Raw genomic sequence first — 25009 nt, 5'->3', positions numbered from 1 at the left:
CCCAACAGTTGATTTTTCCATGGACTTTATTGCTCAAGGAACACTGTTGGATTGGGTTTGTGGACTTGAGACTGAGCAGTATCTTGAGAGTGTTTGAAATCTTGGAAGAGAGGAGATCTGTTAGGGAAGATATATGAGGAAAGCAAAGACAGACCCTGAGACATTCACCATTTCTTTTCTAGAAGAAAATAACCTTTGTCTCCAAGTAAGAATCAAGTCATCATCTCTTACACACTCCAGACTTTGGATAATACTACTCAGATGAGGTTAACACAGAACAGGTTTCTGTGTTCGAGCTGATGGTTAAACATTATCTCAAGAAATTTGAACCGAGCCTCCATTATAGCAAATGAACCTCTTCTCCTGGCTGAATGTGGGAGAAGCCCACATGGAATTGCTAACCTGGGGGTTGGCTCAGCCCTGTGGCTTGGCCACGTAACTTCAAATGTTTTCCATCTTGGCTGCTTTTTGAACTAAATGTATTCCTCATGCTGGAGAAGGCATGTGTTTGATGTTATTAGAAACCTGAACAATAAAAATATGTTGAAAATTATTAGAAGTTGGAGCAGCTGGTATTGAAATATTTTTGCCCTAGGTTTAAATCAGTGAGTTGGCTTTCTTGATAAAGAGCAGTATTCTATTCCAGCCCCTTGATTTAGCAAAGGACTTGGTCGCTGTCAAGGAAGTAGCCTGAAGTCGCAGGTTGTGCCAGTCTCCCTCTCCCTCCCTCCATCTCACAATCCTTGTCTTCCATCCCTGCTCATCACATCTACATACCTGGAGTTCAAAACAGAAACAGGGTAAAATTGACCCCCACAGATGTAATGCTACTCAATTTTCAAATGGTCATTCTTCTTGTTAGAAGAAATAAGGTGTGTTACCTGCAGAAAGCTTCAAGGATATAGATTAGCAATGGAAGAAAAGGAAATTATTCATCCATTCAATGAACATTTACTGAGCAGCTACTAAGTTATAGAAACTGGAATAGGTACTGGAGATACAAGAGTAACCCACCCCGACAGGTTCCCTGTCTTCTTGTGGTAAGAGCTTAGACAGGATGTGAGCTGTTGGTGGGATGGTTGTTAACATTGTAGATATGGTGGACAGAACCCTGTGCCAAAGTGACTTTCAAAGAAAGTGAGGAAATGAGACATGAGGATTGTTGGAGCAAAAGTTTTTCAGATAGAGGGAAAGGCAAGTGCAAAGACCCTGCGGCACCTGGTGGCTCAGTAGTTGAGCATCTGCCTTTGGGTCAGGTCATGATCGTGGGGGTCCTGGGATTGAGTCCTGCATCAGGCTCCCCACAGGGAGTCTGCTTCTCCCTCTGTCTGTGTCTCTGCCTGTCTTTCTCTCTCTCTGTGTCTCTCATGAATAAATAAAATCTTTTTTTAAAAAGTGCAAAGGCACTGAGGCAGGAGCATACCCCATTTGTTGGCAGCACAGCAAGGAAATCAGAGTGGAGGAGCAGAGTAAGAGAGGAGGGAGTTGAGGGGAGGTGCTGACATGAAGGAAGCTGGGGTTGGAGGCTGGTGTTTCTAGATTAAGTAACAAGCTTGGCCTTCACTCTGATTTGAGTGAGTTTGGAGTCAGTGGAACACTTGAAGCACAAAAGGGATTTGGTCCGACTTACGTTTTAGCAGGAGCCCCCAGACCTGTGCCGAGGCGGGGCTATGGGAAGTGAGGAGGAGAGGCAGGGAGATGTCCAGAGAGAACCATTGTGAACGGTCTTTGTTTTTAACGCACATGTTTATAAATGAAAGATCAAACTCTATAAACTATTCTTTAACCTTCATTTCTCACTTGATATTTCATGAACAGCTTTCCTTTCCACTCCATTGAGCATCTGTCTCCAGTGTGATTGCTGATGCCTAAAGCAATTCTGTTTTAAGACCTTATGTGGCAGAGCAGAAGTAATAAAAGCTGGCCTGACCTCGCACTCACCATATTCTAGGCTCTGTGGTGTCCCTGCCAAGAGCACTGGGAGACCGGGAATCTCATTATGCACACTTTCAGACCAGGAGACCAAGGGCATGTGACTCACCCAGCTTCATCACAGTTTGGCTCTCAAGTGGCAGAGTTAATATCTAACCCAAGCGCTGAGAGTCCAGGTCCTGCCCCTCTGACTCCCTTACTGTCCTTGAACTTAGAACCCACTTCTGCTTTTACAAATACCGTTGCCATAAGCATCCCTGTGGCTAAATCTTTGCAAGTATCAATAATTGTTCCCCTAGCATCGATTCCTAGAGGAGGAATTTCTAGCCAATTCTTTTAAGGTGACAACAGGTTATATTTGTTTTGTAAATTAAGCAAGTAGGACCAACCTGTTCCAGATGCTCAGAGGGACCATGTATGATATTGAACACCACGGATGGTAGTCCCTTTCAAAGCAGTAATTACCATTGGTCTGATGCGATTTCTTTGAAGTGTGACTCTCTGAATACATGGTTTCTCCAGAACAAGAACTTGGACAAGCATTAGCAGGCGTTTCTCGAGATTCAGACCTTTGCTCCAAGGGGGCCACAGTAGATTGTTGGCAGTGGTCTTCAGCAGATGTTCATACCAGGGCTATCTCTTGGAGATCCAGGCAGGCATTTCCTGAGTGGCTACACCGCATGATGCCAGTGAGCTGGGAAGAAAGGGGTTGTGACGTCCTAGGTGTCCCCCAGTCCAGGGATGAAAGGATGTAAACTGGAGGGGCATTCAAGGACCCACTCAGCCATGATCAGCCCTGCCAAGCTGGGCAGGCAAGTTATTCAATCTCTTTAAGTAGAAATAACTCCTACCTGGTGGCTTGTGGTAAGGGCTGAATGAGACAGTCTACTAGGCTCTGGGGAAATTGTAGCAATAGTGCCAGCAGCCTCATTCAGACTTAAATCCTGAGCCCCTCTCTCCTCTGCTCAGGCTTGTTTTCCTTCACCCCACCCACTCCTACCAGAACATAAATATGTGTTGAAAGGAAATACTGTGCTAATATGGAGCACCTAGAGCAGTCCAATTCATAGAAATGGAAAGTAGAATGGTGGTTGCCAAAGGCTGAAAGGAGTGGAGAATGGAGAGGTGGGTACAGAGTGTCAGGTTTATGCAGATATTTTGGAGATTGTACACAATGTGGGTGGGTGAAGGTAACATTACTGAACTATACACTTAAAAATGTGTAAGATGGTAACATTTATGTTTTGTGTACTTTACCATATTTTTAAAAGGAAATAATGCTCTTAATGTCATACTTTTCCCAGTACAATGTTAATTTTGATGGTCAAGGCATGTGTGTACTTTACATTTTCCGGTTCTAATTTCCAAAGCTCCTTCGTGGCCATCTTCTTTGTGGTCCCACAACAACCACAGGAGACAAGGGTCACACTCCCCTCATTTTGTGTCTGGGGAAAAGGCAGTGCTGAGAACTTAGCCTGCATCCCCCTGTTTTAAAATGTAGGGGTGTTTTATTATCAGGTGTGCCCAGGCCAACAGATCAAGAGATGACCACCATTGAAAAGATAGTTCAGGAGCACCTGGATGGCTTAGTGTTTGAGCATCTGCTTTTGGCTCAGGTCATGATCCCGGGGTCCTGGGATCGAGTCCCACGTCGGGCTCCGTGCATGGAGCCTGCTTCTCCCTCTGCCTGTGTCTCTGCCTCTCTGTGTCTCTCATGAATAAATAAAATCTTTAAGAAAGAAGAAAAAGACAGCCTATTGCTCCCAGTTCCCAAGAGGCCAGGGCACACTGCACCAAGCTGGGGAAGCACCAGGGACAGCAGGGAGGGCGAGGGAAAGGGGGCGGAGGTGGACAAGAGCTTTTGCTGTGGTTTCCATAGGGAGAAATGGGAGAGGCAGGGTGAGCAGGTTTAGGATTGGGCACTGGGACACGAGGGCTGTCCCTGGTTGTCCAGGACGTGGCCCAGGGTAATCAGAGCAAGTGGACAGTAGCCCAGAGTGTGGGATCCCCATTAAGGAGGTAGCAGGGATGTGGGTTCTGAATTGGTCATTTGTATTTGAAAAGCATGCTCATGGGTGTGTTGTTTACTATCACTGGGAATTGGCCAACCTTGGGAGCGGCAGGCTCCCCGGGGTCAGCCAGGAAGGCCCCAGGAGCCAGAGCATCAGAATATAGGAAATAGGTAAATCTAGTTAATACATCCATCCTTTTTCTCATTGCACTGAGTGCCCTCTCTCACCGAGCTGTGTTGCTTCCTGAGGACAAATCCATCGTCTTCTTCCACCCTTTAACTTATTTGATATCTGCTGTCCCAGGGGTTCTCATTTCTGGTTGCCCCCCAGGACATCACGGGTGTGGGGGTGGATTTAAAAATCCCAGAGTCCAGGCCTCACCTCTGGCCAGTCATGTCTCCCTGGGGAGAGGCACAGCACCAAATCACAGCCAATATTGAACTTCACCCCCTCCTCCCATTTTGCTTCTCTTCCCATAACTCTCAGGCTGCTCCCTCCCAGAAGGCAGGTGTCAGCTCTGGTGTAGCACAAGCTGCAGATATGCTACAGGAACTGCAGAAATAATGGGGGCCAGGAGACCTCATCGGGGCATTTGGGTGGGGGCTGGAAATACAGCCCCTGCTGCCCACCCCAAGTGCTGATCCCAGAGGTTGGGGCTTGCTCCAGCATGCACTTTTATAAAACTACCCAGAATAAGTCCTGGAGATGTCATGTACAGCATAGTGACTCTAGTTAATACCATACTGTATACAGGGATCCCCTGCTTTTCAAGTTTTTATGCCGCTTCTTTTATAAAAGATCTGCATTAGTCTGTTTTCATTAACCAAAAGAAATGTGAAGGCAATTTTCCACTTTACAAAGTAAAGGTGAAAAGCAAAAATAGCATTCATTAAATCTGTAGATTGCTTTGGGTAGTATGGACATTTTAACAATATTCTTCCAACCCATGGGTATGGAATGTCTTTCCATTCCTTTGTATAATCTTTAATTTCTTTCATCTGTGTTTTATAGTTTTCAGAGTACAGGTCTTTCACCTCTTTGGTTAGGTATGTTTGTAGATATCTTATCATTTTTGGTGCATTTGTAAATGGGATTGTTTTCTTAATTTCTCTTTCTGTGTCTTCATTAGGAGTGTCTAGGAATGCAAGCAATTTTTGTACTTTGATTTTTGTATCCTGCAACTTTACTGGATTCATCAGTTCTACTGGGTTTTTTTGGTGGAGTCTTTAGGGTTTTCTATATAGACTATCACATCACCTGCAAATAGTGACAGTTTTACTTCTTCCTTACCAATGTGGATGGCTTTTATTTCTGCCTTCAGCTCAGGTCATGATCTCAGGTCCTGGGATCAAGTACCACGTTGGGCTCCTTGCTCAATGGGGAATCTGCTTCTCCCTCTTCTTCTCCTTCTGTGATCTCTCTCGCTCTTGCTCTCTCTCTCGAATAAATAAAATATTTTAAAAAATTAAAAAAGACATAACCTCAAGACTGGGAGAGCCTAGAGCAACACAGTCACAGCCAGGAGACTGCCACCAGAAACTGCAGAACTGAGGAAGGAGTCTTCCCTAGAGCCTTCGGAGGGACAGCATGGCCCAGCTGGCAACTTGATTTTGGACTTCTGGCCTCCAGAACTGTGAGAGGGTGACTTTCTATTGTTTTAAAACCACCGGAGCTTGTGGTAATTTGCTACAGTGGCCACAGTAATTAACAGAGTCCCCAAAACCAAAGGGCCCAGCATCGACAAAGCTTCAAGTCAAGCAGTAGGTGCTCCAAGTGAAGCAGCCCCAAGGCCTGCCGGGTTGAGATCAAGTCTTTATGGACCTCAGAGCCTGGGATGAGGAGGAGGTGGAGGAGGAGAACAGACAGGAGGAGATGGAGGAAATTATATCATAATAATAATAGCAGTAACAGCATCATTTGCTCTTTTATGCATGTTATAGGCTGCTTTATTATATCGATTCCTTATAACATTGTGGGTAATGAATATAATTGCCCATATTTTATACGACAGGAAATGAGGTTGGGGAAATGAAAGATTTTCCTGCAGTCACTCAGCTTTGAAAGAACCAATTCCAAAGCCCACCTTGGCACTAACCAGTGCGCAACACTTCTGGAGGCTTTCCAGAGCATCCCGCCAATCTTAACCCCTGGAGTAGCAAATATTGTAACTAGGGGTGCTTCTGGGTGACTTTAGATGACCACCTGACAAGCTAGACCATGGGGCATCCCGCCTCCAGCTGTGGTGTGTCTGGAGAGTCGGACCCAGGGAGGAGCTCCCTGGCGGGGATAGTCCCACCATTAGCAACACCCAAATGTCGTGCCTCCTCTGTCAGTGCACTGGGAGCACTCTCTAGCTAACATTTTGTATTTAACAAGTGATAGTGTGCACAGTAGAATTTGGCACACCTGTCTCAGTGCAGGAGGAACAGGTGATGGATGCCCCAGCATAACCTTGTGAGTTATGATCTTTCAAAGCTTCTCATTTTCTTGGGAGTCTGGCACAGGTATGTGGCTGTATCATCGATCACAGATTCCCTTGGCCCTGAGAGGGAGGCAGATGGTGCGACGTGCAGCAGAGCCAAGCCCATCATCTGCTTCTCTAGTATTATCTGTTACGATCCACTGCCAGTCTCACAGATTGGGGCACTAAAAGTCCCCTGGGAGCAGATTTCCAGCCCCCAACCAGAGATTTTGCTCTAGTGGGTCTAGTGGGTCTTTCAGTAAGTAGCCCATGCCAGCTTTGTGCAGCTCATCCTCTGACCACATCTGGAGAAAACCAGACTAAACTATAAATTCCTAAAAGACAGAGATCACCATTGAATCCTCACACCTGCCCATGGTAACCACTTACTAAATATTTCTTGAATAAATGAATACATTAATTTCTCGCCCATGGGTTTAGAAATTTGACCAAAGCCAGGATTTTACATCCAAGTTCGTGTGTGTGAGTGTGTGTGTGTGTGTGTGTGAGTGAAATGACAGAAAAAGAAAACAGCATATTGTGAGGGTTTTCTTGTCTTTTTCTAACATGCACAGAGAGAGCACTTACTAAGGTAGCTCATTTGTACTGACAAAACTGACCTGCATTTGACCCTTGAAGAACCAAGTGGTTAGGGGAGATGACCCTGGCCCCCATGTACTCAAAAATACACATATAACTTTGACTCCAGCAAAAAACTTGACTACTAATAGTCTGTTATTGACCAGAAGCCTTACTGATAGTTAATAGTCAATTAACATATATACATATGTTATATGTATTATATACTGTATCCTTACAATAAATAAACTGGAGGATAAAAATATTATTAACAAAATCATAAAGAGGGGCACCTGGGTGGCTCAGTGGTTGGGCATCTGCCTGTGGCTCAGAGCATGATCCTGGGGTCCTAGGATCGAGTCCTGCATCGGGCTCCCCTCAGGGAGCCGGCTTCTCCCTCTGCCTGTGTCTCTGCCTCTCTCTGTGTGACTCTCATTAATAAATAAAGTCTTTAAAAAAAAAGTAAAAAAAGAAACTGTCTTCAAAAAGAATACATCCTAATTCTGTGCCAAAATAGAAAGTTCCTGGCACACACACTACATCACAAACAAAAACAGCACAGTGGGGCGTACATTTTACATGAGTAAAAGGAAGATTGGTCATCCCAGGAATTCTTTGAATTCCACATTTTCTCATAACACAGAAACCAAATACTTTACAGGACCTATGGAAAGAAAAAACCTACACGGATTGCTTTGTATTCTTTGTGAGAAGTTCAGTCAGGTGTGGCCACAGAAGGGGATAGAAGAGCAGCTCAGGGGTCCTAGAGTTTGGAGGCACACCAGGCCGGGTGACCTGGAGAAGACAGCAGGTCGGCAGACAGAGGACAGGAAGGCTTAGACCATGGACTTTATTAGGGTTTCCTGGGAAGGGCAAGGCAGGGCAGGGTGAACACCATAGGATTAGCTAGTTGGGATAATTTTGGTGGGCTTTGGGCTCTAGTGGTCATCTCCAGTTGCCTGGCACCTGGCTCTGGGATGATTAAGGCAGAAGCCTATTGCCCCCTGGGCCAGAGGGCCACAGAGAAGAGGTCCAGCTCTGGACTGGCTAGTTTGTGTATCAAAGGGACCCTGCTGCCTGGCTCTGCTATTTCTAAGAATTGGGTAGCCCCAGAAAGGCAGATCTCCACAGCCAGGAAGGTCTCTTAAGAACTAACTAGAATTTAAATGAAAATTTGGGAGAAAAAAAAATCAGACACTAGGTTAAAAAAAAAAAAAGATGTCAAAACATCACAATATATAGAAAATTTTAAATATTTGAAATATACATACGAAGCTATGTTGTTTTGCTCTCAAGACATATGGGGAAAAAAGCCATTATACACCAAAGTGATGCAGTTGCCAAATACCTCAGGGTGGAGTACAGAAATCACAAAGCAAGGAGATGTGCTGGTGGCCATTCCTGCTTGGCACAGGACCACTGTCAAGACGCCGAGTCAGGGTTTATTTGGAAGTGTTCTTACTTAGTGTATGTAAAATAATGAAGCATCTTAAAATCAGTGGCCCTTAGAGTCAGTGAAAGACTAAATGTGTATATTTTCCAGACTTTTTCTCATTTGGTTCTTACAAGCTAATGGGTATAATAATACCCATTTCACAGATAATTTTGTTGAGGCTCATAAAATACAAATACTTTGAGCTACTGACAAATGACTTTGCAGGAAGACTGAATGGAGAGTCTAACCCACCCTGAGGTCTCCCCATCCTATCTCCATGTCACTCCCCAATATCTTACACCCTAGAAGCTTTGCTTCTCAGGAGACCCTGCATTTCTACCCAACGCATCACTTAAGCAGGAACATTTCAAATTTGGCATTTGCTGTCACATGCATTCAACCCAGGAAGCCTTGAAACTTCGCCTTTGTATTCACAACCACTGGTTAACTAATTTAAGTTGGTATAACAGCGGGAGAGCCATATGCAGGCTGGAAAATTTCCATAGGGCTTACAAAACTTACAAATTAATAAATCCCTTTTTAAATATTCTAATAATTTTTTTAAAAGATTTTACTTATTTGCTTGAGAAAGAGAGCAAGCTAGAGAGAGAGAACATGAGTGGGGGTGCAGCAGGAGGGGCAGAGGGAAATGGAGAAACAGACTCTCCGCTGAGCAGGGAGCCCGATGTGGGACTCCATTCCAGGACCCTTGGATCATGACCTGAGCAGAAGGCAGACATTTAACCAACTGAGCCACCGGGCACCCCTAAATATTTTAATAATTTTTTGTAACCCAAGAATTCAATGAATACTTCTCTTAAGATTTAAGATTTCCTTTTAACATACACCTCCAAGAAGTGAAAGTGAACACATTTTCCCCTTAGATTTTACGTTTTCCATATAATGGACCAAATCAACTCTTCTATGGTTGTTTTACTTTTAAATAGACCCTCTTAGCTCATTAACAATGAGCAAGGTCATGGACAAATTGGCTCATGTCACAGTAGCCCCTTAAATGCCAGTGGGCTCAAGCTCTGCTAAGAAAGAGGGTTGAAATTCTGGAGCCATTCTTTCTGCCAGTGAGGGATTCTCAGCCTCTGTGGGAGAAGAATCACAGACGTCCAGCTTGGAGAAACTGGTGCCAGCTTTGCTCTGCACCCACTCTGTGACCTTGTGGCACTAGTTCAGTGGCGCTAGTAATAGGGTCATGAACCATTTTTGCAAAGCAGAAATGCTAAACATTTAAAATTGAATTTATTTAGAAGCAAACCGTCAGGAGAACCTCAGGGTGACACCGCCAGGGACCCACATACCCATGATGGTCTGGAACTGTCCGTCAGATCTAGCATGTTGTGTGTGTGTGTATGTGTGTGTTTTATTTAAAGCTTTATTTATTCATTCATGAGAGACACAAAGAACAGGCAAATACAGGACTTGATCTCAGGACCCCGGGATCATGACCTGAGCCCAAGGAAGACTCTCAACCACTGAGCCACCCAGGTGTCCCCAGATCTGGCATGTTATTGATGGGACTATACTAGCCATCTGCCCTGATAGAGGCCCCCTTGACCTTGCCGAATGCCTTGTGATTCGAAAGGTGCTTTCATAAATATTTACTGTTCACAACAGCGTTGGGAGGTACATACAAAAGAAGAATCAGAGGCTGGAATGTTGGGAATTGCTCCCCAGGTGACAAGGCTAAGGAGCAGAGACCATAGTTTAGATCTTCTGGAGTTGCCCTGCGAGTCACGCAGGCCCCGCTGCCTCCTGGACTTCATTCATTCATCTTGACTTTATGTTAGTGGATTAGTATTTTGGTGGAGGCATGAGTGAATAAGTTTAGCTTGCCCTGCTCCCTACCCTGCTAACACTTGTTAAGTCAGGCTCATGAATGTCACCGTGGGCCAGGACTGAGGGACTAAAGTGATTTAAATGATTTTCCCTCTTTATGAGGAAGGTAGCCTCTTCAGTGCTACTTTCTTTCATATGTCGTGGGTCAGGGCAAGAATGTAAGGGCAGGGGCTTCTGGAGTGACCAGCCTTCCATTAGAATTGTCCAATTCTTGGGGGTTTGGGGAACTCATTTTTGGAAAATAAACTGAAATCACTATTAAACAATTAAATCAGATGACTGCAAATAGACATAAGGGATCTTTTTTTGGGGGGGGGGTGGCAATGCTCTACGTGGATAGATGGGGACAGTTGTACAATGTTATAAATTGACTAAAGATCACTGCATTATAAACTTACAATGAGCAAATGTTATGATATGTACACTATGTCCCAATAAAGCTGTTGAAAACATTAAAACATCATCAAAATAATTTTAACCAAATAGATAAGCTGTATCTGTCTTTATTATAAACCAAGAGGCATATTTTTAACCAGATTTAGGTTTTCTTTTTCTTTTTTTTTTCTTTTTTCAGAACAGAGGCATGAAATGTTAGAAAAATTGCAAATGATACAGAAAGGAGTTTAAAATTGGTTTTTGAGGAAGCCAAATAAAAGTAGGGGAAGGGCGCCTAGTAGCTGTGATTTTTGAGAAGGGAAAAGTTTTTGCAAAGCAGCCCGGCTGCAACCTGAGAAGTCGGAGGTGCCAGCATCAGGTTCTTCTGACATGAGTAAGCCACAGCCGTCCTGGGAGCCCCTGGGTACAGGCTACTTGGGACGTCACATATTCTACCTGGAGGAACTCGGCATTGGCAGCTCTTCTAGCATCTTGAAAAACACTAAGTCTCAGATTTCATTAAAATATCAAGCTATATCCATTTTTAAATAAGCGCCATATGCTTTGTGCCTCTAGCAAATCTTCATACATGGTTCAGGGAGTTTAAAAACCCTATCTTAGATGCAACACCTCTAAATTGGTTCAGAAAGGAAAAATAAATAAATAAATGAATAAGTTGGCTTTTAACAGTTAAATGCACAAATGAAACTCTGAAAGATGTGCTTGGAAACTAATGACTCTGAGAAAGTAATACACTGTAACTTCCTCTAAAGAAAGGTAGTAACACATGCAGACATAAAAACAGACATGTTGTGAGTATTGGGTGGGTTATTCTGGACTTTTCATTCTTTCTCATAACTATATCAAGGGTAGCCAGTTAGTTGACCTGAATCATAATCTGAACCTGTAGAGAGGATTTTGTGCGCACAACAACATCCTGAGTACAGTAGTAGGAATCCCTGACCTGGGCCCTACCCGGGACAGAGGAAAGGGGATAAAAGCCTACAAGTAAAAGAGAAGAATGTCCTCTTCCACTTGTACCATCTTAAGCAAATCACTGAATCCGTATTGTTGTCTCATCTGTAAATGGAAGTAAAAATATATCATCAGATGGCCATGAGAAAGAAAGAAGAACACATTTTTTGGGCAACATTTTGTATATTTCAAAATCTTATCCAAATACTAGATACTATTATTGTGTCTTTGGTCAGAGAAAAAATTTAGTCTACTAAATTGGCTACTCAGGATTAGGCTTCCCAACCAGGGTGCATGGCCCCGGAGCAGTGAATGGACTACCGGGGTGTCCAAGGAATTAACTCGCTCAGCCCTCTGTCATTCTAGTCTACCATACAAATATTTTTTGTATGTGTCCTGGGGAAGAAGCGAGGATTGAACAGACACTGGTTAGTGGCCGAATCCCCATGCTACACTGTGTCTCTGTGGATCTGGCATTAAATCCTACCTCCTCTACAGCCAGCAGATTTTAAAGTGGTGGACAAGTAGGTTCCATCCACATTGGCTCCAAAGGCATCTGTGCGAGCTGGTCCATCTGGGGCACAGAATGGAACTGAGGTCCGAGGGCAGCCTGGTGTTCATGACTGCTGAGGCCCTGCTGCGCGTCAGTCTTTGCCAGTCCTACAAAGGGTCTCTGCATCCTCTCCCCTTGTCTCTTCTCTGCTCCTGCCAAAAGACGTCCTTGCTCTTGCTCTGCAATCCTAACCCATGACAAATATAAAAGTCTTTTTTAAAAAGATATTTATTTATTTATTTATTTGACAGTGAGAGAGCAAGCACAAGCAGGGGGAGCGGCAGAGAGAGAAGCAGGCTCCCCACCGAGTAGGGAGCTGAATGTGGGGCTCTATGCCTGGACCCCTGGGCCTCGGGATCACGACCTGAGCGAAGACAGACATTTAACCAACTGAGCCGCCCAGGCACCCCAGCAAACAAAAAAAGTCTTAAGTGAACCACCACTTACGTCATAACGGAAGTGGCACAGCCAGGGATTAAACCGGAACTCCTGGGTTCCAATGCAGGTGAATCTACTACTTTCTAGGTAAAGAACAGCTCATTGGTTTCCTCATCCATAAAACTGGGTCATTGGCCAGGTTCAATGAGATAAGCTATGGTTGTGGTTCTCAGATGTTCCGAGGACATCTACCTCCCTGGACCCTTTGTTGAAACAGATGGTGGAGCTCCCCTCACCCCCACACCCCACCACTGGAGCTCAGATCAGTGGGTCTTGCTGGCCCTGATAATCTGCACTTGAAACACATTCCTTGGTGATGATAGTGCAAATCCAGAGAGCCCCTGCGCTGTGAAAAAGGCTTAGCCTGGACGTAAAAAAAATGTAGGTACTACTAAGAAAAATAATCAATAAAGATTTGCTCCCTTAAAGCTTCCCAATTCTGTTCTATTTGAAAATTTCTCCCCAAGAGTCCTGCCTGAGTTGAGAAATAAAAACTCTGGTCTCTTTCAGTTCACTTTTCTTAGAAATTCAGACACGTGGGGTAACACCTGTTTCTAAACACAGCTACTTGACGTATTACTTTTGGCAGCACTTGCATATTTTCTCATTGCCAATAAAGTTGTTGAAATTGAAATACACCATCTGTTTGAGAATTTGTATCAGAGACAGGTGACAGGGTTGCAGGTAATGACAGAGTCAAGCTGTTTCAACAGCAAACTTACCCATCTGCCAAAATTGACTTCATTCCTTAGAGTTGGCATTTGTGAACCGATATGTTCTTCTGGTGTAGGAATTAAAAATCCAATATTACAAACACCCATTGGTTACTTAAAGCAATATTAACCACTCCGGAGAAAGGACTCACCAAATTTCCCGCCATTTGGCTTGATCAGAACCAGCAAAAACAGCAAGTTCTATTGGCGATCTATATACCTGCTATAGTCTGTATTATATTCACAATACATACATGTACATATATGTCAATGGGTGTGTATTTCTAAATCTGTGAATTAAAATGTAGATGTACTTGTGCATATAGTGAGTACCTGACTTCTTTACTGTTTGTGTAAAATAGTTCCAAAAGAACTCTGACTCCCTGGCAGGGCACAAGGGGCCCTTTGTTCCTACTAGGTCGTCCCCCAGGAACACACGGCCGGCTGGCGGGACCTCAACCCAACAATCTCCTCTCCTCTCAGGGGAGCGCGAGTGCACGGGGACTCGCGGGTGCACGGGGACGCGCGAGTGCACGGGGACGCGCGGGAGCGCGCGGTGCATGGAGACGCGCGGTGCACGGGGACGCGCGGTGCACGGGGACGCTTGAGTGCACGGGGACGCGCGGTGCACGGGGACGCACAGGGACGCGCGGGTGCACGGGGACGCTTGAGTGCACGGGGACGCGCGGTGCACGGGGACGCACAGGGACGCGCGGGTGCACGGGGACGCTTGAGTGCACGGGGACGCGCGGTGCACGGGGACGCACAGGGACGCGCGGTGCACGGGGACGCACAGGTGCACAGAGACGCGCGGTGCACGGGGACGCGCAGTACACGGAGGCGCGCGGGTGCTCCGCACACCCTGCAGGAGCTTGCAGCCAGGGATATTGCATTAGGTACAGGTACAGAGCCACATGGGGAGAGGGAAGGGCCGAGGACTGCTCTGCTTGAGGACAGGCAGGTGTCGCAAAGGAGCTCACCCCTGGAGTTCAGAGTCATTATTGCCTGGGAAAATTCACTCATTTTCCTGACATCCTAACGGCAGTACCACGGACTTTCTGGATTGGCCTGGACTCACTTTTCACTTAATGCTTTCCACTGTCTGCACGCAGACTTGTGTTGCGGCCATTCTGTTTAGAGGCGTCGGAGAAGGCGATCTGGGCCCTCCATTAAAAACCCACACTGAAGCAAATGGTGGGTATTTGTCGTTTCTAATGGCTGAGTAATATTCCATTGTATACATAGACCACATCTCCTTTATCCATTCATCTTTCGATGGACACCGAGGCTCCTTCCACAGTTTGGCTATTGTGGACATTGCTGCTATAAACATCGGGGTGCAGGTGTCCCGGCGTTTCATTGCATCTGAATCTTTGGGGTAAATCCCCAACAGTGCAATTGCTGGGTCGTAGGGCAGGTCTATTTTTAACTCTCTGAGGAACCTCCACACAGTTTTCCAGAGTGGCTGCACCAGCTCACATTCCCACCAACAGTGTAAGAGGGTTCCCCTTTTCTCGCATCCTCTCCAACATTTGTGGTTTCCTGCCTTGTTAATTTTCCCCATTCTCACTGGTGTGCGGTGGTATCTCATTGTGGTTTTGATTTGTATTTCCCTGATGGCAAGTGATGCAGAGCATTTTCTCATGTGGGTGTTGGCCATGTCCATGTCTTCCTCTGTGAGATTTCTCTTCATGTCTTCTGCCCATTTCATGATTGGATTGTTTGTTTCTTTGCTGTTGAGTTTAATAAATTCTTTATAGATCTTGGATACTAGCCCTTTATCTGATGCGTCATTTGCAAATATCTTCTCCCATTCTGTAGGTTGTCTTTTAGTTTTGTTGACTGTATCCTTTGCTGTGCAAAAGCTTCTTAACTTGATGAAATCCCAATAGTTCATTTTTGCTTTTGTTTCTTTTGCCTTCGTGGATGTATCTTGGAAGAAGTTACTGTGGCTGAGTTCAAAAAGGGTGTTGCCTGTGTTCTCCTCTAGGATTTTGATGGAATCTTGTCTCACATTTAGATCTTTCATCCATTTTGAGTTTATCTTTGTGTATGATGAAAGAGAGTGGTCTAGTTTCATTCTTCTGCATGTGGATGTCCAATTTTCCCAGCATCATTTATTGAAGAGACTGTCTTCCACGTGGATGGAACTGGAGGGTATTATGCTGAGTGAAATAAGTCAATCGGAGAAGGACAAACATTATATGGTCCCATTCATTCGGGGAATATAAATAATAGTGAAAGGGAATAAATAGAAGGGAAGGGAGAAGAAATGGGTAGGAAATATCAGAAAGGGAGGAGACAGAACATGAAGACTCCTAACTCTGGGAAAGGAACTAGGGGTGGTGGAAGGGGAGGAGGGCGGAGGGTCGGGTGAATGGGTGACGGGCACTGAGGGGGGTACTTGATGGGATGAGCACTGGGTGTTATTCTGTATGTTGGCAAATTGAACACCAATAAAAAATAAATTTATTATTAAAAAGAAAAAAGAAAAAGAAAAGAAAACCCACGCTGGTGCTTGCTCACCCCAGCGGCCAGGCTCCGCGGCCCTCCCAGCCTCCCTGCCCTGCCTCCCCCTCCTCTGCTCCGTTCTCGCATTCCACCCTTCACTGCTTTCCCCTCTTCCCTCCAGGCCTTGCGGCTCTCCAAGTTTCTAGTGTACAGCTTGACTGATCTTTCCTTATCTGACCTTGACGATGAAGAAAGAAGAGGTTTGGGACTCTGTCCTTCCCATCAATTTAAAGCCAAACATATTCCCAGCTAAAGTCGAGATTTGCTGTCTGAAACTAGAGGTTTGCAAAACAGAGAGGAAATAGCCCATCGGACTCGTCTCTGGTTTAGGTCCATCACTATTAGATTGGGTCAAACACTTGGAAGGGCTTGGAGAGGTGCCTGCTGGGAATCTTACTCCCCCTGCAGCCCTCCTGTCTTCTAGGATCTTCTCCTTGGTTTGTATTTCTCCACTTGTCCATCAGGATACTCCTGTACCTCATAGCCTGGCCTCCTCTCTCTCCAAGAAAACCTAGCAGAATCCCCTTGCCCGGCTGGGAACAAAAGCCTGACGAGGAGGTGATAGGGACAAGGAATTATAGAGCTGCTGCCCACAAAAATGGAAGGAAGTGGGAAAAATAGATCTCAAAACTTGGTCAAATGGGGCTTTGAGATTCTAGTTTTTCTGTTTCTAGAGGTTTGAAATGTAGTATTATAAAAAGTTTTTAGAAGTTATCAAGGAAAGAGAGAGACAAAGAGAAAGGAAGAAGGGGATGGGACTGGGGAGGGAGGAAGAAAGGCAGGCAAGCAGGAGTCACCAGCGCTTCCTGGCAACCTGGGGCTGGCCCTTGCCCTCAGAGATCCCTCGGGGTGCCAGCTGGTGGTCCCACACTGGGCTGTCAAAATGGAGAGCAGAGGAGAAGTTTCCTTCCCTCAGCCTCGTGGTTACCAGCCACCGAAGCTGTGTGTGTAAACATCCATTCTTCACCTCCTGGAAAGGAGAGCAGGGTGGGATCTCATCTCAAAGTTTTCTCCACCTCATCTTGGACGGTTTGGGGTGGGAGATTGCTTTCCTTTTCCCCATGCTTGTGAGCCTCATTGACCTAAGGCCTTCCTCACTCTCGCTATGGTCCTAACCAACACTGGTTTCCCTTTTGGGGCCTCTCAGTACCAGAAACCTGGCTTCCAGCCCTGGCTCCACGTTTTTACTGCTTTTATGACGTTGAGCTCTCATGACTGTATCAGAGCATCCCTTTCATCTCCCGCCCTCCCTCCCCCAGTTGTGAGGATGGCAGGAGGGCATAGCTGGGGGCTTGGGAAGGAGTCCTCACTGTGCAGAAGCAAGGTGGCAGGACAGTGAGGGTGGGGCGGTTGAAGGAGCTTTAGAAAACATCACAGCAAATTCGGTGTGTGGATAGCAGTGTTTCCTCTTTGCTCAAGGTCAAAAGCACCTTCTATCCTTTGCACAGATCCAGCTCATGAGGACATCGTCAGCCTGCTTGTGCTCACCCCTGAGCACACAGGCAATGCACAGGCTGGTTGTCCTCTCCTTAGCTTATTGATCTTCTGACACCTATGTGACACTCCCCACCCCCATTCCGGAGTGAGATGATTTGGATTGGAAAAACTATGATAAGTACCTTGAAACGGTTCCATTCCCAGCTGTCTTCTTTCTCGGCTTATAATTCACACCGTGGCTCCCATTCCTCAGAGTGAAAACCACCAGAGAGAGAGTAAGGGCTGTTTCAAACTGAAAGATCGGTAGTGGAACATTCCCTGTGCAACTTGTCACCTTTTACTCTGATCTTTAACTTGCCAAAATGTCTGGTAATAAATGTGTTGTCGATTTGGATATTAACAACAGGACTGTGACCAAAACGCTAAATTAAATATCTAAGACAAGTTGTTGCCTAGAAGCCCAAACAATTTTCATCTGATTCAACCTCAAGATACAACATATTTTTTGAAAAATTCTCTGCACTATCTGTTCCTTTGGTGAAACACGAAACCACTCTCTGTAACTATTACGGTAGGGACAATCCAATCTTACAGCATCACAAGGGTGCAGGTGAAGGACTCCCCACCAGTTAGGATCAACAGGCACACGGATACGGAAGAGCGTGTTTTCTATTCAGTGCCCCTTATTTTGTGTTCCAGGAAGAGCTTAATCCATGAGGGCTTCATATCTGCATGTCACAGTTTCTACTCTTTGATCCAAGAGAAAGAAATCCATGATTGAAATAGTGAGATGTGGAGTTGATTTATCATTAGTTTTTTATTTTTTTAATTTTAATTTTTAAATTTTAATAATTATTTGATCTTACTCCCTTCTTTGTACCAGGCATTGCATATGTATTTGAAAACTCTGGGAAGAGATAGGTAATTATCCCCATTTCACAGATCATAAAACTGAGGCACGAAGGTACTGTATCACGCTAACACAAGCATCTGTGTTCTGCACAAGGGATATCCCTCACTTGTAGAATAATACCCTGGACCTCTCATTATTCAGCTCAACCTCCAGAAGTTGGGTAACTGGACCCACCACTGAAAGATGAGCCCATCCTAGGCATGCTTGGCCAAATCAGGTTCTAGGCTGTATCTAAACTGAGGTAACATCACCAAGATACTACCACTTGCAGAAGCTTTATCCTTGCTGGCCTGGTGTTGGGTCTCCTGACCTTTTACTTTACCATATCCCTTCAATTCCAGGTACAGGTGTTCCCCACTATCTGAATTAAAGTGTTCCTGTGAAACCTCTTATAAGCTGAAGCGGTGTCCCTGCAATGAAGCAATTACCATTAATTTAGATGGGAAAAATTTTTCGGGACCCCCCCCCAGACCTAAAAGATAACCGCTGTTGGACTTTTCTGATACTCATAGACATATCTTGCTAGTGGATGCACAGAATAAATGGAGATAAAAAAGCGCAGATGCTCACAGACACAGGTCAGAGCTCTGGCGGTGTGATGCTGAGATGCTGAGTGCAGCTCCCCTGAAAAGAGCTTGGGTGCATGCTGCCTCTGGAGTGCTCGCTGCAAAACTGACATTGAACACTAGTGTTGCTTTTTGCCTTATTTATTTATTTATTTAGGAAAAAAAAATCCTCTTTGGATTTCTTTCAGTTAGGGAAAACCAGGACTAATGTAGGTTTGACATAAAAGCTAAGTGGCATACAGAAAACTTTCAAAAAGCAGGTGATCCATTTATCTATAATATCAACCATAAGGAGCTTAGGAAAAAGACACTTCTGGAAGCACAGGGGATGAAGTGGGACTTGCTAAGTGGAAAGCAGGATGGAAGCTTCCGAAGAAGAAAAGCAGGTCAAGTGTGTCCCTGCGGGAGTCTCTGGAAGCCTTTGTCAAGTCTAATTCTTATCCGATTCCCATGTTTTGTTTCTGGTAGAAAGTAGAAGGATGAAGAAACAATTCAAGTTTCCTTTTACTGCTTTCACTCTGGTGCCCTTATCCATGGTAGGAGGCTCTCGGCGGTCAAGTGTTCTTAGGGCTCATCTGCAGGCCTTGCCTCCACCAGGCCCAAGGAAGGGCTGCCATGTGATCCTTTGCCATGGCCAACGGAGATTGCAGGTGACCTGGTGGGGCCAGAAGCTGCTGCCTCCCCTCCCTGATGGCTCTCTGGCAGATTCACCTTGCATAACAACATTCTTTTTATTGAAATTATTATATATTTATTTCCCAAAATTAAAAAACCTGCTCCTATAAAAAGAACAATTGGTCAAATTGTTGTCTTGATGATTACAGCTTTGTAATACAGCTTGAAGTCCAGAGATGCCTCTAACTTTGTTTTCTTTTTCAACATTACTTTGGCTATTCAGGGTCTTTTCTAGTTCCATACATATGTTAGGATTGTTTATTTTGGCTCTGTGAAAATTGCTGATGGTATTTTGATAGGGACTGCATTGAATGTGTAGATTGCTTTCAGTAGCATAGACATTTCAACGCATTTGTTCTTCTAATCCATGAGCATGGAAAGTTTTTCCATTTCCTTGGATCTTCCTCAATTTCTTTTATAAGTGTTCTATAGTTTCCAGAGTACAGATCTTTTGCCTCTTTGGTCCTATTTATTCCTAAGTATCTTATGGTTTTGGGTACAATTATAAACAGGATCGATTCCTTGATTTCTCTTTCTGTTGCCTCATTGTTAGTGTACAGAAACGCAACAAACTCCCGTGTGTTTATTTTATATTACTATCAGGTGATTTTAAGAAGTATATAAGGTATGCTATATTGTTTAACAATTCGAAACTGCATTCCATCTTAAGAAAACTTTTGCCAAGGTAAATGAATCCTCTAGCCTAGAAATAACAAAGGAAGGAAGGAAAGACAGATCCACCTTCCCTCTGTCACCCCCCACTGGAAATCCAGCAGCCCAGCGCAGAGAAAGACACTGTCTCTCTTCTCCCATGTCTCTCCATGGGAGAAGAAAAGTGAGCATCTGACTTCACCAGAGACCCCAGCATCAGTCCAAGCCAGTACCAGGCCAGTTTCTATGGCCCTAGGTGGCTCCCAGGGTTCCAAGCTCCTAGCAGTCTCCTGTGAACCCAGGCTCCCTGCTCACTCCAGTGTCACCTGGCTCCTGCTGACCCAGCAGGTCCTGTGGCTTCTAGCTCTCAATCAGCCCTAGTTCCAGGCCAACTACTAGGGACTGACCCCGGCCCCTGGCGCACCCCAGCACCAACCAGCCCCCATAGACTCATGCTCTAAACCAGCTTCCACGGACTTAGATTCCTGACTTACTCTAGCACCATCCCCAGGTCTGCCCCTAAGGCCCCAGGTTATAGGCCACCACCATGGCCCGAGTCTCTGGACTGAGCCCTGTGTACCCAGATAGTGGTCCCCAGAGCTGGGTTGGGCCCAGTGGACCCAGGACTCAGGTCCACATAGACCTTGTCTTAGACCTATAACTGCAAGCTGAAGCCCCAGCCCGCACCACTGTTGACCCAGGCACCTCTCCAGGGGCTCCACCAGCAAGTATACCCGCTAACACCACCAGATGACCCACCCAGAATCTCTGGATCAGCTTGCCCCTGCTGAATATAGTCTGTAAAGACTAAAAGTGGTGCCTACTTCCTCAAATGGGCAGAACCAATCCAAGACCATAAGGATCATAAATATTCAAGGAAACATGTCACCAACAAAGGAAACTAATAAAGACTTTAAATAGCCAAAGCCATCCTGAGAAAGATAGTCAAGGCTAAAGGGCATCACAATTCCTGATTTCAAACTTTATTGCAAAGCTGTAGTAATCACAACGGTATAGTCCTGGCATAAAACCAGATACGTACATCAATGGAACAGAATTAAGAGCCCAAAAATAAACCCATGCATGTAGGGTCAACTAATATTTAACAAGAGATACTCAGTGGGAAAAGGATACTGTCCAATAAATGATGCTGGGGAAACCAGATACTCACAAACAAAAGAATGAAATTACTCACAAACAAAAGAATGAAATTGGACCCCTGTCTCACAGCACTCACAAAAAATTAACCTGAAATGGATTAAAGACTTAAATATAAGCCCTCAACTACTGGGATGCCTGGGTGGTTCTGTCTGCCTTTTGGCTCAGGGCGTGGTCTTGAAGTCCCGGGATTGGGACCTGCATTGGGCTTCCTGTGTGGAGCCTGCTTCTCCCTCTGCCTGTGTCTCTGCCTCTCTCTCTGTGTCTCTCATGGATAAATAAATAATATTAAAAAAAAAAAAACAAAACACCACTAGAAGAAAACATTGGAAAATGGTTCCTTGACACTGGTCTTGGCAGTGACTTTTTGGATATGACACCAACAAGCAACAAAAAGCAAAAATAAATAAGCAGGATGATGTCAAACTAAAAAGCTTCTGCACAGCAAAAGAAACAATCAGAAAAATGAAAGAGCAACCTACAGAATGGGAGAAAATATTTGCAAGCCATGTATTTGATAAGGGGTTAATACCCAAAATATATAAGGAAATACAACCCAAGAGTGAAAAACAAACCAATGAAAACAATAGACTTGATTACACATGAAAAAAAAAAAGGACGTGATTTCACATTTCCCCAAAGAAGACATATGAATGGCCAATAGGTACATGGAAGTGAAAAGCTAAGAATGCAATTAAAAAGAAAGGTGTAAATATTAATACATGTTTGGAAATGCAACTTTAATTGGAAATCTGCCAGAACCAAGGTGGATTTCCCCGTGTTTCTGTTTCTTTGTACATACAGCTACATCACTTCCCTCTGCCCCCGAATAGCTACTTACTGACTTAGTTTCCACTTCCTCAGAGCTCGGGTTTGTTTGCCAGGACCCCTTGTATCAGAGTGTAAATAGGAAAGAGCTCAGCCCCTGATTAATAAGGGATTCTTGTCAAAGGAGAGGCCGGGTCAAGGGAAACCAGGAGGGTGGCAGCCGCGGGAAGCCCCGTCACCTCTTAGCCTGCGGGGCGAGGCAGGGAGCAGGAGGGAATCTGCAGAGAGGCTTCCTGGAGGCACTGAGAGCTTGGAGAGGAATAGACCACTGCCAGCCACACCCAGGTGGGAGGGAGCCAGAGCAAGAAAACCTTCCCCCTCCCCTCCCACCAGAGGCCCAGGGGGCCCAGTCTCCCAGACAGTGGCAGGGGAGGGGAGAGAGTGGCCAGGAGATCTGGAGAAGCGAAAGCAGAGTGTCCACCATACCCTTGGGGCCTTGAGACTTCTCTCTATACCCTTTGTGACATCTCAGGGCAATTGCTTCAGTGGCTCAGTATTTCCCAGTTCCGATTTCCAGCTGAGTGAGTGGAGTGAGAGCATTTCAGCTCTGCCATCACTGGCCAGGCTATGGATTAGCTGCCCTTGGGGCCGCTGCCCATCCAATCAGCTATCCAAGCACACCTCGGAGATACTGTAGGTTTGGTTCCAGGCCACTGAACAAAGCAAATATTGCAATAAAGTGAGTCAAATGATGTTTTTTGGCTTCCCAGCACATATAAAAAGTTATGCTTACACTAAACTGTAGTCTATTAAGTGTGCAACAGCATTATATCTTTTTTTAAAAAGATAATTATATATCTTAATTTTAAACTATTGCTAAAAAATGCTAGCCATCATCTGAGCTTGCAGCAATTTGTAATCTTTTCGCTGGTGGAGGGTCTCGCCTCCATGTTGATGGCTGCTGAAGGTTGGGGTGGCTGTGGCAATTTCTTTAGTCTTTTCTCTCTCTCCTTGTCCCCCATCACTGCCACACTACGCCTGTGGCAATTTCTTAAAATGAGTCAAAGATGAAGTTGGCCACACTGATCAACTCTTCCTTTCACGAACGATTTCTCTGCAGCAGACGATGCTGTTTGGTAGCAGTTTAGCCAAGTAGAACTTCTTTCAAAATTGGAGTCCATCCTCTCAAACCCTGCCACTGCTTTATCAATTAAGTTCATGTCCTAGTCTGAATGCTTTGTTGTCAGTTCAACAATCTTCACAGCATCTTCACCAGGAGTAGATTCCATCTCCAGAAACCACTTTCTTTGCTCATCCTTTTATGTTTTAGAAGCAACTGCTCAACCATTTACGTTTTAACATGAGATTGCAGCAATTCAAATAGAATAATAATGAAAAACTTTGAGATATTGGAAAAATTACCAAAATGTGACACAGACACAAAGCAAGCAAATGCTGTTGGAAAAAGGGTGCTGATAGACTTGTTTGACACAGGGTTGCCACAAACCTTCAATTTGTAAACCAACATATAAACAAGACGCAATCATCTGCAAAGCACAATAAAGAGAAGGCCATAAAACAAAGAATGCGGGTATTGAAAATGGTGAGGGGTGAGGTAACTGGAAATGTGCTGGGAACATCCTCACTCTGGATAGAGCGGCTTCACGGGCTGGCAGGTCTAGAACACATGCCAATGCGCCCATGTGTATGACATATAAATGAAGCAATAGCCATTGTAACATTGTGATTGGTTTTCCTCGGGGCTCCATGATAATAGTTAACATTCATTAAATGCCATCTATGATCTAGGCGTGCTTTATTTTTTTTTAAGATTTTATTTATTTATTGATGAGAGGCACAGAGAGAGAGAGGCAGAGACACAGGCATAGGGAGAAGCAGGCTCCCTGCAGGGGGCCCGATGCAGGACTCGATCCTAGGACCCCAGGATCACATCCTGAGCCGAAGGCAGACGCTCAACCACTGAGCCACCCACTAGCCGCCCTGATCTAGGTGTGCTTAAATCATTCTTTGGGCATTCTCTCATTTAATCTTTGCAGCTCGTCTATAGTAGGCCTAATTATTACTCACATGTTGCAGTGGAGGAGGTCATGTCAGCAGAGTCTAAGCAGCCTGCCAGCAGGTGCCCAGTGAGAGATAAGTAGTGGATGCAGACTTTACCCAGCCCAGGCAATCTGACTCTGTGAGCTACTGGACACTGTTCTTAGCACACCTAGGAGATATGAAATAAAAATTAACATTCTCTTTTAAAAGAACTTCTCTTGCGGCCCCTGGGTGGCTCTGTGGTTGAACATCTGCCTTCAGCTCAGGTCGTGATCCTAGGATCCCGGGATCGAGTCCTGCATCAGGCTCCCTTGCAGGGAGCCTGCTCCTCCCTCTGCCCCTCTCTGTGTCTCTCATGAATAAATAATAAAATATTCTAAAAACAAAAATAAATAAAAGAACTTATGTTTAGGGACAGTTTCCTCCTTTCCATCAGCATTTCCAAAAGTAATCCTATGGCAGCACTACAGTTACTTTAGACGTTACCATCAGGGAAAAGTAGGTGAAGGGCATATAAGATCTGGCTGCATTTTCTTCCCCATAACTGCATGTGAACCTACACTTATCTCAAAATAAGTTTAAACAAATACTGTAGCAACAGCCTCAACTACCATGTATTCATTAACCTCGGCTCAACATTGGGCATCTTCTCTGTGCCCGTCCTGTTCTCAGTGCTGGGGTTCCAGCAGAGAACACACACACACACACACACACACACACACACACACACACACATCAGTCCTCACGAAGCTGGCATTCTAAAGGAAGCAGGCTTGTCCAAAGCTTCATCTGGTCAGGTTGCTTACAATAAAATGTATTGAATGCATGCTCATTACACAGATACTGACCACAAAGTATTCACGTTCTCATCCCACACAAAATAGGTCTGATGAGATTTCCTGGGGCTACTTGACAAGGCTCCTAATCTCTTGTGACTACCAAGCC

The 25009-nt window shown here is 45.0% G+C and overlaps 1 protein-coding gene across 4 annotated transcripts in view; it reads left to right on the top strand.

The window, feature by feature from the left end:
* Positions 1-25009, top strand: part of GPR45 (G protein-coupled receptor 45) — an 82430-nt gene that overhangs the window by 53585 nt on the left and 3836 nt on the right. The window contains exon 1 of one of the 4 annotated variants that reach the window (XM_072743113.1): positions 12473-12678. The exons of the other annotated variants lie outside the window; for them this stretch is intronic. The gene's annotated coding sequence lies outside the window, so the exon portion shown is untranslated. Of the gene's footprint in view, positions 1-12472; positions 12679-25009 lie in introns of those variants that run through there. 4 annotated transcript variants of the gene reach the window in all.

Source organism: Vulpes vulpes, chromosome 16, assembly GCF_048418805.1.
Source record: "Vulpes vulpes isolate BD-2025 chromosome 16, VulVul3, whole genome shotgun sequence".
NCBI classification, from domain to species: Eukaryota; Metazoa; Chordata; class Mammalia; order Carnivora; family Canidae; genus Vulpes; species Vulpes vulpes.
The sequence above is the reverse complement of the archived record's forward strand: the minus strand, read 5'-3'. Positions and strand labels throughout refer to the sequence as shown.